General features: G+C 33.2%; 1 non-coding gene across 1 annotated transcript; it reads right to left on the bottom strand.

Moving 5' to 3' along the window:
- Positions 1-15,124: 15,124 nt before the first annotated feature.
- Positions 15,125-15,232, bottom strand: LOC112713646 (small nucleolar RNA R71). Its single transcript, XR_003158616.1, has one exon. It is a non-coding gene; the product is annotated as a small nucleolar RNA R71 (small nucleolar RNA).
- Between the last annotated feature and the right edge of the window lie 936 nt (positions 15,233-16,168).

The following is a 16,168-nucleotide window of genomic DNA, read 5'->3' as shown; positions in this document are numbered from 1 at the left end:
TTGAATATTTTGCTTGAGTGTACATTTGTTTTGTTTGCCTAACTGTTTTGCCATGTTTATCTGCTAGTTGATTACTTGCAGTATATGAATTCTTTCTGTGTTTTCTTTGTTTGGTTTGTTTGTGTATGTACGTGAAAGAACCTCTCTTGGTGGAGGTGTGAGAAGAGGTTGTTCTATCGGTGTTTAGGAGGTTTGAAGGAGAGAAAGGCAAAGAATCAACTTAGAGCTAGAAATCCCGTAGTTAGAGTACCAAACCTTCTGAGTTAGAACTAATTTAAATCTTAAGTTTAATTTTTGAGTAAATGGTGTTCTAAAAACGCCTCTGACTTTTCCAGAACCTTTTATATTAACTATGCAGGCACCTTTACTATATTGAGAACTCCCGATTCTCATTTCATACATATTTTTGCTATTTTCAGGTGTAAGTCGAGAGGCACCTCACTGAGGATTCTGGACAACTTCGGAAAGTAAAGAACTATATTTTGGACTTAGCATTTTGTTTCTACTTGTAACTATATATACATAGTTATTCTCCACCTTGTATATTTTTTATTTTGTTCCTCTTAGAAGTTGATAAGGAGACGTAGGTGTTTACTTTGTAGTTTAATTGTTATTTCACTTTTTTTTTTGGGGTTAATAAATGGGGATTTGTTATTTCACTTATTTCCCATTTATTTATGTTTTGGTCAGGTCTTGTAAAAAATTGATTGTCAACAAAGAAATAGTAGCCTATAACATGAGGTCAAAATTTGGTTAGTTTTTTTCTTGGTCTGGAAATTCGGTTAGGTTGAATGAGCCAACAAACTATGCTACCAAACGTTACTTGGGCTTTAGTGGTTCTTTCAATGGTATATGAACTAGTAGTTGTTATTCAACCAGAAAATATAATAACTATTAATTGTCGTGGTTTTATTTTCTTGGCCCATTTGGTTAAGATTTCGAAGGGAAAAGTAGAAATAGAAACATGAGTATCCCATCCAAAAAAAAAAAAAAATGAGTAGAGGTAGAAGTGGGAAGTTGTGTTTTATTTGAATATAATTAGAATAATTATCTAAATTATTCTCCAAAAATTTTCAATGCGGATATTTTAGTCCTTAAAAAAATTAATACACAGATTAATTTTTAAAATTTTATTTCGGCAGACAAATAGTCCCCAATTTATTTTCTATCAGAGTAATTACACAGACCAATTACCAAAAATTTTAAAAGCGGACATTTTAGTTCAAAAAAAAGAAACAAATTAACATATAGATCAATCTCTAATATTTTTCTCCGTCAGACACAATAATTCTCTGTCTAAAATAATAAAATAAAATAATTATTATTAATAATTACACAATAATATTGTACCATAAATTTTTTATATTTTTTAGACAAAAATAATAAAAAATTTATTCATTAAATTCTTATATATATATATATTTATAATATAAAAACTATATATATTCATTCAATAATAATAATAATAATAATAATAATATTCAATAAAATTATTAGAGATTATTGTACAAGAAATTTAATGTAAAAATTATTTGATATTTTTATATATAATATAATAAAATATGTCTTATTTTAAAAAATATTTGTATTAAAAGAAAATATTTTAATTTGAATTTCAAAACATCATTATTTATCTTACTTGTTTCTCACAAAAAGAGTGTATTAATATGCTAGTATATCGTTATATTCACCTGCACAAAGCTAAGTTAATAATAATAAAGGTTGACATAGTAAAAGTAAAACGGATGGGGGACTATTATGCCTAATAGAGAAAAACGTTAGGATTAATCTGTGTATTAATTTTTCTTGTAGACTAAAATATCCAATTTTAAAATCCTATTGGAGACTGATCTGGATAATTACTCTACTAAAAAATGAACTGAGGACTGATTTGACTAACGAAGTAAAACTTTGGGGATTGATTTGTATATTAATTTTTCTTGGAAACTAAAATAATCGCTTTTAAAATTCTTGGAAACTGATTTGAGTAACTACTCATATATAAAGGATTTGGATCCTCTAAATTTTGAATTTCACTTTAGAGGATAAAGTATGATCTCTCACCATTTATTTCATAGGTGGGACCAAGAAAAAACAAAATATTTAATGATGAGAGATCATATATTTTATTCTCTAAAATAAAAATTCAAAATTTAAAGGATCTAAATTCAATTGTAAGGGTATTTTTCTTTTTTAATCAAAATAATAAAGTTACAATACTACTTTGATTTGATTATAACAAAAAGTAAAAAAACGCATAAATTTCCTACAGTAGATAGAAGAAAGTTCACAAGTGCTAGGTTACCTACTTAAAATATACATTATTGGGTCATTGGTTTTCTACCCTTTTTTTTATGAATTCAAATAAACAAATAACGTACATTATAGTCAAAAGCATTTTATTTATTTATTTATTTATTATCTAAATAACCACTTCTTTGTTGTTTTTTACTTGCTTCCTTCCACAATCCCGTCCATACCAACACTTATTTAAGTTTGATTTGCGACCACACAATTGGCATTATTAGTGATCACTTGGTCGAGTCCATTTTCTTTAATTTATGGTCTTAGTACACTTTTTTATTCTTTTCTTTTCTTTCTATGTATGTAAATTATAATAGTCTCCAAAATAATAATACCATGAATGTTTGAATATTCATTAGCCCGAAGACCTGGAAGTAAACATAAGAAGACAAGGTAGCTTGGAAGGCACTTTCTTTAGTGTTAGTTTCTTTCCAAGGATGACCAGGGAGCTTTATTGTATTATTTCAAAGTTAGATAAAGCTCTTTTGTTTTATAAAAGCTACCATTGATGTGTAACATAGTATTTTCATTCACACCTCTTTCTGTGTTTTTATGTTGATTTTATTTAAACAATGCCATCTTTAATTATGATGGCGAGCACTTATTAATATTTCTCTTCATAACCCCTGTAATTAATAGTTAAGTACAAACCTTTTTATATACTAGGTATATATTTTTAACTAATTATAAGACAATAAAATTACATCTTTTTCTCACAATTATTATAGTGTTTAGTCTAATGATAATTATTACTTGAGGTGCAACACTATTAATAACGTAACACATTTTAGTGAGAATAAAAAAAGACTCTTTAGACACCCAAAAAGAAAAAGACTCTTTGTTCCTAAACATTTACCTTGGAAGTTTCCTACGCATTACTTCTATGATATCTAGATTATCTAACTTGACTAATAGAAGTGTATCTTCTGAGAAAAATAAGCTAATAAATTAAAAGTGTCATTTTGACGATACTTTTGGACAAAATTTCTCCTAGACTAGACTAGTTTATGAAAGAATTGAACTTTAATTTAATAGTTAAATTATTAGTAGTGTATATGATCAATTAACTGAATTTAGATAAGAAAGTTTGAACATATATTTATGGATGAGAAAGATGAATCTTTTACCTTTCTTCTTCTCCATATAGCAAAGTAAAGTAGGGGACACAAATTAAATAATATATTACAGTACTGATATATCATATATATCACAAATTAAAATACAGCTAAAACCAACTTTTTCTTAATAGCTAGTTCAACCTTGGATTTTCGGTTGTAGCTTCCATAAAGTTCAAACTATAGTTTATAGAAATGCCATATAATAGATGTAGTTCAGGTATATCAAATAAAGTTACAAAAACTTAATGGTGTCCCCGAATATCACCAAATTTTGGGTCCAAAAATTTTAGCTAGTTATGTAAGAGGGGAGTAGTGTTCAAGAACTATAAATAACGACTACATTAATTTTATATATATGTATGATCTTTACGTTATATTCAGTTGTAATCGATGATAAGATTAAATTCTAAGTTATTTTGTGTAATATTATAGGTCGATTATAACAAATAATGATCGGCCTAATTATTGTAATTAATAATAATGATAGCCGAATATTGAATAAAGAACTAATTCTTATACATCCATCTATAAAAGGGATTTTTGGGAAAGAAAAGAGATACGTTTTTTACTACAACAAAAGAATCTCATAACTAATATATATATTGCTAGTGTTAGGATGTCTTTTGTAGATACTCATATTTTTTATTTTCGACAATTCGAGTTATACCTCATCAACACAAAAAGAACTAGAAGAGCTTGAAATCCAATCAGATGAATTATATCAAGAAATATCAATAAGATTATATATATATGTGAAAAATTTTTAAATATTTTAAAAATATTAGTATTTTAGTGATTTTAATTGATAATTTTGATTATATGTACATATTTATAATTTAGATCAATAATTAAAATACTAATATTCATGAAATATCAATATTTATGAAATATCTGAAAATCTCCCATGGTTTTATGACGTTAATTATCAAAGCGAATGTAAGAATAAGTTCGACTGCATTTGAAAGAAAATTAGTTTCTTTCTCTAAGTAATATCTTATGTTAAAGACATAAAAATAAAAAATAGCACTTATTCTTATAATTGATGATGTCAATTAAATTGAATTAAAATTAATCAGAATAATGAATTGAGTAAATAGTCAAATTGGTCCCCGAAAGATAGTCCAATCTTCAAACGAGTCCCCGTAAAAAAAAGATAATAAAATTTGTCCCCGAAAAATTTAAAATTGGTAATGTTAGTTCTTCCGTCTGTTGGATGATGACGTGTCACGTTAAGTGCCACGTGGCATAGGATGACGTGGAGGGCTAATGCCACGTGTCACAAGATGATTGGTTGACATGTCAGATCGGTGACACCTGGCATGCCACGTGTCAGGTCAGTGACACGTGGCATGCCACGTGGCACTTGACATGTAAAAAAGTTATTTATAATCAAAATAGTCCTTGAAAGTTCAGACGTAAGTCATTTTCATCCCTAAAATTTTAAAAATTAATCAAATTAGTCTTTATATAATTTTTTTTTATTTTTTCTTGATAATATTAAATTTAAAATATTTTTGATACTACTAATTTTAATAGAAATGTAATTGACAATCAAAAAATTTGTAATTATATCTTTTCTTCTTAAAAATTTGTTCAATAAAATTATATCTCTCCTTTAATTCTTGTCAAAATCTCTCTTATTCTTTTCTACTATAAAACATTTTTCTTACATTATTATATTTTGTTGGAATATATATATATATATATACTCAAAATTGAAATGTAGGTATTTGTTAACCTAAACAAAGTTATATGCTTAAAATCAAAATTTATGTATGTTAATCTAAATAAAAGTAATAACGTAATGAAAAAAAAGATGTATAAATTTTTATTAAATTTGTTTAGGTTAACATACATAAATTTTTATTTTGAGCATATAACTTTATTTAGGGTAACAAATACATACATTTCAATTTTGAGTATATATATATATATATATTCCAGCAAAATGTAATAACGTAAGAAAAATGTTTTAGAATAGAAAAGAATAAGAGAGATTTTGACAAGAATTAGAGGAGATAGATAATTTTATTGAACAAATTTTTAAGAAGAAAAGATACAATTACTAATTTTTTTATTGTCAATTACATTCTATTAAAATTAGTAGTATCAAAAAATATTTTAAATTTAATATTATCAATAAAAAATAAAAAAATTATATAAGGACTAATTTGATTAATTTTTAAAATTTTAGGGATGAAAATAACTTACGTCTGAACTTTCAAGGACTATTTTTATTATAAATAACTTTTTTACATGTCAAGTGCCACGTGGCATGCCACGTGTCACTGACCTGACACGTGGCATGCCAGGTGTCACTGATCTGACATGTCAACCAATCATCTTGTGACACGTGGCATTAGCCCTCCATGTCATCATATGCCACGTGGCACTTAACGTGACATATCATCATCCAACTGACGGAAGGACTAACGTTACCAATTTTAAATTTTTCGAGGACAAATTTTATTATCTTTTTCTTACGGGAACTCGTTTGAAGATTGGGCTATCTTTCGAGACCAATTTAACTATTTACTCCTAATGAATTAGAAAGGTTGCTTTTGTACCTGTACTTTGTACTAAGCTGCAAACAAACAATTTATATCTATGGTACGGTTTAGTTAGACCTGCAGAGAAAATGCCAAAATGAGGTTAGTTATTGGACTGTTGGATGTCCAACGTTGTGAGATTGTGAAGTGTGAAGCATGCAAAGGTCGTTGTAATAAAGAAACCACGAACCTGTCCAATCATCTACCGTTAAATGCTTTGGTCACGATATTAGATCAGAGCCCCTTTTTTCTGCCTAATGATGAAATTATAGGGTGTGTGTTTGATTGCCGGAATTTAATTTTCAAAAGAGAGCGAAATTGGTGTAATGTGTGAAGAGGGGTCTTTTAAGTTAACAATTCAACTAAATATCCTTTAAAAGTTGTACGATCTTTTATTACAATAATTAAAAAAATAAAATAAACGCATCTAAAATTATAAATAAAGTTAATATTTTTTTAAATTAAATATATATTCAAAATACAAATTAAATAAAACTAAAATTTAAAATTTCAATTTCAATTTTAAATTTCTGTTTCAGATTTAATATATTTAATTATTAATATATTACAATTTAAATACAAATCCAAAAATCAAATTAGTTAAAATTTAAAATTCGAATTTAAAATTCTAAAATAAATCTTAAACCATCTTAAATCACTAAAAAAATCTTCGCTCCGTAAAGATTCAGCAGCGCCTCCTCCTCCTCATCTGTAGTCCGCTCTCGTCTTCTCCCGCATTGCGCACTCCTCTGCGACGATATCCTCCTTCAACGACGCGTTCCTCCCACGACGCGCACTTTCCCTGCGCACACCCCCACACCTCCTCCATCGATGGACTCCTCTCCGTCCTTGGTCTCCTCCCTCGCGCCACGCACAACCGCTTCCCTTCTCCCGCGCCTCCTCCTGTCTCTTTTCCCATGTCGCACTCCTTCTATTTCTGGTATTTCTGCTTGCAAAATTTAAAAAAAAAAATTGGTTGAGTTCATTCATGAAGATATGTTATCCTTTTTTTTCGCTTAATAAAAAGTTCTATTTTTATTTAAATTTATGTATAATATTGGAAGTGTTTGTTTTTTTTTTCTTTTTTTAAATGTATTTGTGATTATAATTTTTTTGTTTGCACTAATATGTTTGATTTAGGAGTTGTAATGTTAACCTAATTTAAATGTGTCAATATTTAATTTTGGATGTGTTTACGTTATTCATTATGTTCTTATGTACATATATAAGTTTTTTTTATATGAGTTTTGGATGTGTTGATAAAATATTTAGAGTGCATTCTTATCATTTTGAATGTGTATTTGAATTTAATTTTTCTGTGTTCAATATGTAATTTAGAACTACAATGAGAATAATTTAGATGTGTTAATACATATTTTTGAATGTGCTTATGTTGTTTATTTAATTTCAGATGTGTTTTTGACATGAGTTTTGAATGTTTTGAATAAAAAAAAATTGAAGTGAGTTTAATTGATTTTGAAAACTTCACTAATTTTTTAAAAATTAGTCACGAAAAGTTGTTACGAGTTTTATGGTTTAGTTTGCAAAAAATTAATGTATTGTAAGTGGTTACAAATTTTATGGTGATAAGTATTCAAAATAAAAGTGGTTTCTTACAAATAGAAAATATGATTAATTAAAAAATTAAAATAATAAAATATTAAATTTAAAGATTGAATAAAGGCTGAATTTTATCGTACAAATAGCATTTTTCTTAGGCTAAATATGAGAATATAGTTCTGAGCTGTTTGTGAAAAGTTTTTTTTTTTAAAAAGCTTTTTACAATTTATGAGAAGTCTTTTACTTTTTTTTCCCTTTTGGTAGAGTATGAAAAAATAGTATGATATTATGTTGTATTTTTTTTCTCATTAACTATTTATTGAGGCGTAATCTTAAGTCCTACGACCATACTTGTTTATTTTTTAAATTTTATGTTTTATAAGTACCGTGATACTATGTAATGTAACGCAACTGTATGCAGTTAAGTTGATGCAACGGTAAAATACATAACTAATAATACATAACTAATAAAAAAAAAACCCAACATATAACATTAAACTGCTTTTTCCCATTCTCTGAAAATAAAAAGACTTTTTGGAGACTACAAGATAGAGATACAAAAAAAATTTGCATATTATAAGAAAAGTAAAAGCTTCTTACATATATAGGCTAAAAAAATTAATATGAAAAATATGTGAGTTTTTGCTGTAAATAATTTTTTTTGGTATATATACAGGTGGATAGACGTTATAGATATAGTAGAGCCAACACGCAGATAACGTATTGATTCAGCACATACATATGTCCTTATCAGAAGCAACACACACCATGCGTCTTGTCCATGTGGCAATCATCCAAGCAACACGTACCATACGCGTTGAATACGTGTCAGGCGTACAAAGCAATACGCACTCTGCGTGTTATATACATGTCAAATGCAGATTCGATGGCATTCTAACACGTAACATGCGAGGTGAATCCTCTGCCTATAAAAACCGAAGTTCATTACCATTTTACTTCATTGTGAGAGAGGTGTTTTAGTGTATTGTTGGTGTGATGGAGGGCACTGCAAATATAGTGGTTTACCACAACGGTGAGGTTATACGAAATACATATGAGGGGTGAGCTTCGCACGTGAGAATACATTTTCGTTTGTGGTTTCGTATACTATAACGTTCGCAGAACTACAGTACGGTTTTTGTCAGAGCATACAGAGTAAAATTTTAAAGAGGGTGGGTAACATTCTCTACAGGAGTCCGGTTGTCGTATTTGGCAGTCTAATACAGTTCGAGATTATCCTAATCATTAACGAAACAAGTATTTAGCGAATGTTTCATATTCACCAGCAACCTCAGGTACAACACCCAAGGATCGAGTTGTATGTTGAATTTGAACATATAACTGTGGATGAGATTCAACATGACCAATACATGCAAGATGATAGAGTTGAAGCGTATGAAGGAATGAACAATGATAGTAAAGAGGAGTTCGAAGCTACGTATGAAGCTGGTGATGAGGACGAGGACGGCGATGGAGAGGTGAGGCAGCCGCGAAAACTTTAGTAGTTTCACCCTCAGTCAGTCAACCCATGGACGTTTCACCTTTTATGCGTAGCTTGGATCTTGATGCCATGCATGCACTAGAATTCCCCGAATATGCGAACATAGGTATGTGAGGAGTGGCTAGAAATGCAAAATGCAAGATGTATGGACGTTCTATGCAAAATGCAAGATGTATGGACGTGGGTGCGATTAGCTTATCCGAGTCAGCTTGATACAGAAGAAAATTTGTTGGGAGATTCGGAGATACAACGTGAGACACACATGTTCCATGGGAACGATTTCACAGGATCACTCCAAGTTGGATTCAGATACCATTGTTGAGGCTAATAAACCATTGGTTGAATCCGACCCGTCCATAAAGGTGAAATCAATAATTGTAGAAGTCCAAGCAAGATTCAACTGCACCATTAGTTACCAAAAGGCTTGGTTGGCAAAGCAGAAGTCGATAGCCAAAGTTTTCGATGGATGAAAAAAATCTTACCAAGCTTTATTGTTGTGGTTCTCGACCATGGTTCAGAAGATACCTAGTTTACAAGTCTAAATAGAAACACGACCCCTGTATAACAGGGGTGAAAAGGTGGATGGTGTTAGGTTACTTCACCTGATATTTTGGAGTTTTAATCTATGCATTAGAGCTTTCAAATATTGTAAGCTGTGAGTTCAGGTTGACGGCACCCACTTATATGGAAAATATAAAGGTTGTCTTTTGGTTGCATGATGAGCAGATAATTTATATGCTTTTTGGCATTATTTTTAAGTAGTTTTTAGTAGGATCTAGCTACTTTTAGGGATGTTTTCATTAGTTTTTATGCAAAATTCACATTTCTAGACTTTAATATGAGTTTGTGTGTTTTTCTGTGATTTCAGGTATTTTCTGGCTGAAATTGAGGGACCTGAGCAAAAATCTGATTCAGGCTGACAAAGGACTGCTGATGCTGTTGGATTCTGACCTCCTTGAACTCGAAATTGATTTTCTGGAGATACAGAACTCCAAATGGCACGCTTTCAATTGCGTTTGAAAGTGGACATCCAGGGCTTTCCAACAATATATAATAGTTCATACTTTGTTCGAGTTTAGACGATGCAAACTGGCATTCAATGCCAGTTTTATGTTGCATTCTGGAGTAAAACGCCAGAAACACGTCACAAACCAGAGTTAAACTCCAAAAATACGTTACAACTTGGCGTTTAACTCCAAGAGAAGCCTCTGCATGTGTAAAGCTCAAGCTCAGCCCAAGAACACACTAAAGTGGGCCCTAGAAGTTGATTTCTGCATTTAGACTTATTTCTGTAAACCCTAGTAGCTAGTTTAGTATAAATAGAACTTTTTACTATTCTACTAAGTGTCTTTGACCAGGTCCTTTTCCCTATTGTTTGAATTCATATCACATTTTGGGGGCTGGCCATTCGGCCATGCCTGGACCACCATCACTTATGTATTTTCAACGGTGGAGTTTCTACACACCATAGATTAAGGTGTGGAGCTCTGCTGTACCTCGAGTTTTAATGCCATTACTACTGTTTTCTATTCAATTCATGCTTATTCTTATTCTAAGATATTCGCTGCACTTCAACCTGATGGATGTGATGATCCGTGACACTCATCATCATCCGTCCTTATGAACGCGTGACTGACAACCACTTCCGTTCTACCTTAGATCGAGCGTGTATCTCTTGGGTTCCTTAACCAGAATCTTCATGGTATAAGCTAGAACCCTTTGGCGGCCACTCTTGAGAATCCAAAAAGTCTAAACCTTGCCTGTGGTATTCCGAGTAGGATTCAGGGATTGAATCACTGTGACGAGCTTCAAACTCGCGATTGTTGGGTGTGGTGATAGACGCAAAAGAATCAATGGATTCTATTCCGACATGATCGAGAACCGACAGATGATTAGCCGTGCTGTGACAGAGCATATGGACTATTTTCACTGAGAGGATGGGAAGTAGCCATTGACAACGGTGATGCCCTACATACAGCTTGCCATGGAAAGGAGTATGAAGGATTGAAGGAATGTAGTAGGAAAGCAGAGATTCAACAGGGACAAAGCATCTCCATACACTTATCAAAAATTCCCACCAATGATTTACATAAGTATCTCTATCTTTATTTTGTGCTTTATTTATTATTAATTTCGAAAACCTTTATAACTATTATAATCTGCCTGACTGAAATTTACAAGATGACCATAGCTTGCTTCATACCAACAATCTCCGTGGGATCGACCCTTACTCACATAAGGTTTATTACTTGGATGACCCAGTACACTTGCTGGTTAGTTGTGCGAAGTTGTGAAGTGATGAGCGGATAATTTGTACACTTTTTGGCATTGTTTTTAGTATGTTTTTGGTATGATCTAGTTAGTTTTTAGTATATTTTTATTAGTTTTTAGTTAAAATTCACTTTTCTGGACTTTACTATGAGTTTGTGTGTTTTTCTATGATTTCAGGTATTTTCTGGCTGAAATTGAGGGACCTGAGCAAAAATCTGATTCAGAGACTGAAAAGGACTGCAGATGCTGTTGGATTCTGACCTCCCAGCACTCGAAGTGGATTTTCTGGAGCTACAGAAGCCCAATTGGCGCGCTCTCAACGGCGTTGGAAAGTAGACATCCTGGGCTTTCCAGCAATATATGATAGTCCATACTTTGCCCAAGATTTGATGGCCCAAACCGGCGTTCAAAGTCACCCTCAGAAATCCCAGCGTTAAACGCCGGAACTGGCACCAAAATGGGAGTTAAACGCCCAAACTGGCATAAAAGCTGGCCTTTAACTCCAAGAAGACTCTCTACACGAAAATGCTTCATTGCTCAGCCCAAGCACACACCAAGTGGGCCCGGAAGTGGATTTTTATGTCATTTACTCATCTCTGTAAACCCTAGGCTACTAGTTCTATATAAATAAGACCTTTTGCTATTGTATTTTCATCTTGGTTCTTCTGGCTCCCTCTCTGGGGCCGAAACCAATGATCACTTTTGTTCTTATGTATTTTCAATGGTGGAGTTTCTACACACCATAGATTAAGGTGTGGAGCTCTGCTGTACCTCGAGTATTAATGCAATTACTATTGTTCTTCTATTCAATTCCGCTTGTTCTTGTTCTAAGATATCACTTGTTCTTCAATTTGATGAATGTGATGATCCGTGACACTCATCATCATTCTCACCTATGAACAAGGTGACTGACAACCACTTCTGTTCTACAAGCAACCAAGGCTCTAGTGAATATCTCTTGGATTCTTTAACCGGAATCTTCGTGGTATAGGCGAGAACTGATGGCGGCATTCAAGAGAATCCGGAAGGTCTAACCTTGTCTGTGGTATTCTGAGTAGGATTCAATGACTGAATGACTGTGACGTGCTTCAAACTCCTAGCAGGCGGGGCGTTAGTGACAGACGCAAAAGAATCGATGGATTCTATTCCGGCCTGACCGAGAACCGACAGCTGAATTCCGCGTGCTGTGACAGAGCATATGCAATCGTTTTCACTGAGAGGATGGGAGGTAGCCATTGACAACGGTGAAACCCTACACAAGCTTGCCATGGAAAGGAGTAAGAAGGATTGGATGAAGACAGTAGGAAAGCAGAGAGACGGAAGGGAAGGCATCTTCATGCGCTTATCTGAAATTCCTACAAATGAATTACATAAGTATCTCTATCTTTATCTTTGTGTTATTTTCGTTCATCACCATATCCATTTGAGTTTGCCTGACTAAGATTTACAAGATGACCATAGCTTGCTTCATACTAACAATCTCCGTGGGATCGACCCTTACTCGCGTAAGGTTTATTACTTGGACGACCCAGTGCACTTGCTGGTTAGTTGTGCGAAGTTGTGTAATGCCATGGTATTGAGCTACCAAGTTTTTGGGGCTCATGACCGGGGATTATGAGAGTTGTGAAAAAGTATTGTTCACAATTTCGCGCACCAAGTTTTTGGCGCCGTTGCCGGGGATTGTTCAAGTTTTGAGCAAGCTTTTGGTAACACTAGTGCCAAGATCCGGCAACAAGCACCAAGTTTTTGGCGCCGTTGTCGGGGATTGTTGAGTTTGGACAACTGACGGTTCATCTTGTTGCTTAGATTAGGTATTTTTTCTTCAGAGTTCTTAAGAATGAATTCTAGTGTTTCAAGGTGATGTTCTCATCATCACCAAAGCTGATTGATTTTCATCAATTTAGCTCTTGAATGCAATGTCCTGCTGAAGCTTGGCTAGCCATGTCTAATTTCCTTAGACTTAAGCTTTAGACTGACATTGCATGATTCCTGGAATTCTCATTTAGAATTTTGATATCTTTATTTTCTTTTCCACTTAATTTTCGAAAAATCCAAAAAAAATTACAAAATCATAAAAACCAAAAATATTTTATGTTTCTTGTTGAGTCTAGAGTCTCATGTTAAGTTTGGTGTCAATTGCATGTTTCTGTTTTTCTTGCATTCATTCATGTATCTTAAGGATCTTCAAGTAATTCTTGATGATTTCTTACTCTAATCTTTAAATTCTCTTGACTTGAGTGTTTTGTGTGTCTCATATGCATTCTCATTAGTGTCAGTAGTATACAAACTGCTAAGTTTTGTGTCTTGCATGCATTGTTATTTGATTCTTGTTGCATTTTGATTTTTCCTTATTATTAAAAATCCAAAAATATTTTTAATTTGTGTCTTTTCAAGTCAATAATACAGAGAATTGAAGATTTAGAACATACAGCAGAGGAATTGCACAGAAAAAGTTGGGCGTTCAAAACGCCCAGTGAAGAAGGACAGACTGGCATTTAAACGCCAGCCAGGGTACCTGGTTGGGCGTTTAACGCCCAAAAGGGTATGGTTTTCGGCGTTAAACGCCAGAATGTGCACCATTCTGGGCGTTTAACGCCAGGATGGCTAAAGGGGGAAGATTTTGTTTTCAAATCAAATTTTTTTTAAGTTTTCAAAATCTTTTCAAAATCAAATCTTTTTCAAATCAATTTTTCAATCAAATCTTTTTCAAAATCAATTTCTTTCCATTCTCAAAGATACTTGCTACCAATTAATGATTTGATTCAACATTTCAAGTATGTTGCCTTTTCTGTTGAGAAAGGTTTAATGTTTGAATCATATCTTTTCTTGTTAGTCAAGTTTTTAATTTTTCAAAATCAAATCTTTTTAAAATGTTTTTCAAATCATATCTTCTCAATCACATTTTTTTTAAAACCAATCATATCTTCTTAACCACATCTTTTTCAAAATAATTTTCAATCAAATCTCTTTGATTTCTAATTTCAAAATCTTTTTCAAAAATCACTTTACTTCTTTCCCACTTTCATTTTCGAAAATTAAGTAATGTTTTTCAAAAATGTTTTCAAAATTTTTACTTAATTTTTGAAAATCACTTCCCTTCTTCTCACATCCTTCTATTTATGGACTAACACTATTCCTTAATGCAAAATTCGAACTCCATCTTCTCTGATAAGTTCGAATTTTCTACTTCTGTCTTCTACTCTTCTTTTCCTCTGACACTTCAAGGAATCTCTATACTGTGACATAGAGGATTCCACATTTCTTGTTCTCTTCTCTCTCATATGAGCAGGAACAAAGACAAAGGCATTCTTGTTGAGGCTGATCCTGAACCTGAAAGGACCTTGAAGAGAAAGCTAAGAGAAGCCAAAGCACAACTCTCTTTAGAGGACCTGACCGAATTCTTCAAAGAAGAAGAATACATGGCAGCCGAAAACAACAATGCCAACAATGCAAGGAAGGTGCTGGGTGACTTTACTGCACCTACTCCCGATTTCTATGGGAGAAGCATCTCTATCCCTGCCATTGGAGCAAACAACTTTGAGCTTAAGCCTCAATTAGTTTCTCTAATGCAACAGAATTGCAAGTTCCATGGACTTCCACTGGAAGATCCTCATCAGTTTTTAGCTGAGTTCTTGCAAATCTGTGACACTGTCAAGACTAATGGGGTTGACCCTGAGGTCTACAGACTTATGCTATTCCCTTTTGCTGTAAGAGACAGAGCTAGAACATGGTTGGATTCACAACCTAAAGAAAGCCTGGACTCTTGGGAAAAGCTAGTCAATGCCTTCTTGGCAAAGTTCTTTCCACCTCAAAAATTGAGTAAGCTTAGAGTGGAAGTCCAAACCTTCAGACAGAAGGAAGGAGAATCCCTCTATGAAGCTTGGGAAAGATACAAACAATTAATCAGAAAATGTCCCTCTGACATGCTTTCTGAATGGAGCATCATAGGAATTTTCTATGATGGTCTCTCTGAACTGTCCAAGATGTCCTTGGATAGCTCTGCTGGAGGCTCTCTTCATCTGAAGAAGACGCCTACTGAAGCTCAAGAACTGATTGAAATGGTTGAAAATAACCAATTCATGTACACTTCTGAAAGAAATCCTGTGAACAATGGGACTAGTCAGAAGAAAGGAGTTCTTGAGATTGACACTCTGAATGCCCTTTTGGCTCAGAATAAAATATTGACCCAACAAGTCAATATGATTTCTCAAAGTCTGTCTGGAATGCAAAAAGCACCAAGCAGTACTAAGGAGGCTTCATCTGAGGAAGAAGCTTATGATCCTGAGAACCCTTCAATGGAAGAGGTGAATTACATGGGAGAATCCTATGGAAACACCTATAATCCTTCATGGAGGAATCATCCAAATCTTTCATGGAAGGATCAACAGAGACCTCAACAAGGTTTCAATAACAACAATGGTGGAAGAAACAGGTTTAGCAATAGCAAGCCTTTTCCATCATCTTCTCAGCAACAGACAGAGAGTTCTAAGCAGAATACCTCTGACTTAGCAACCATGGTCTCTGATCTAATCAAAACCACTCAAAGTTTCATGACTGAAACAAGGTCCTCCATTAGAAATTTGGAAGGACAAGTGGGTCAGCTGAGCAAGAAAATTACTGAACTCCCTCCTAGTACTCTTCCAAGCAATACAGAAGAAAATCCAAAAGGAGAGTGCAAGGCCATCAACATGGCCGAATTTTGGGAGGAAGAAGAGGCAGTGAACGCCACTGAGGAAGGCCTCACTGGGCGTCCACTGGCCTCCAATGAGTTCCCCAATGAGGAACCATGGGAATCTGAGGCTCAAACTGAGACCATAGAGATTCCATTGGACTTACTTCTGCCATTCATGAGCTCTGATGAGTAT

This window comes from Arachis hypogaea, chromosome 9, assembly GCF_003086295.3.
Source record: "Arachis hypogaea cultivar Tifrunner chromosome 9, arahy.Tifrunner.gnm2.J5K5, whole genome shotgun sequence".
In the NCBI taxonomy this organism is placed as follows: domain Eukaryota; kingdom Viridiplantae; phylum Streptophyta; class Magnoliopsida; order Fabales; family Fabaceae; genus Arachis; species Arachis hypogaea.
Note: the sequence above shows the minus strand (reverse complement) of the source record. Positions and strands in the feature narration are given on the sequence as shown.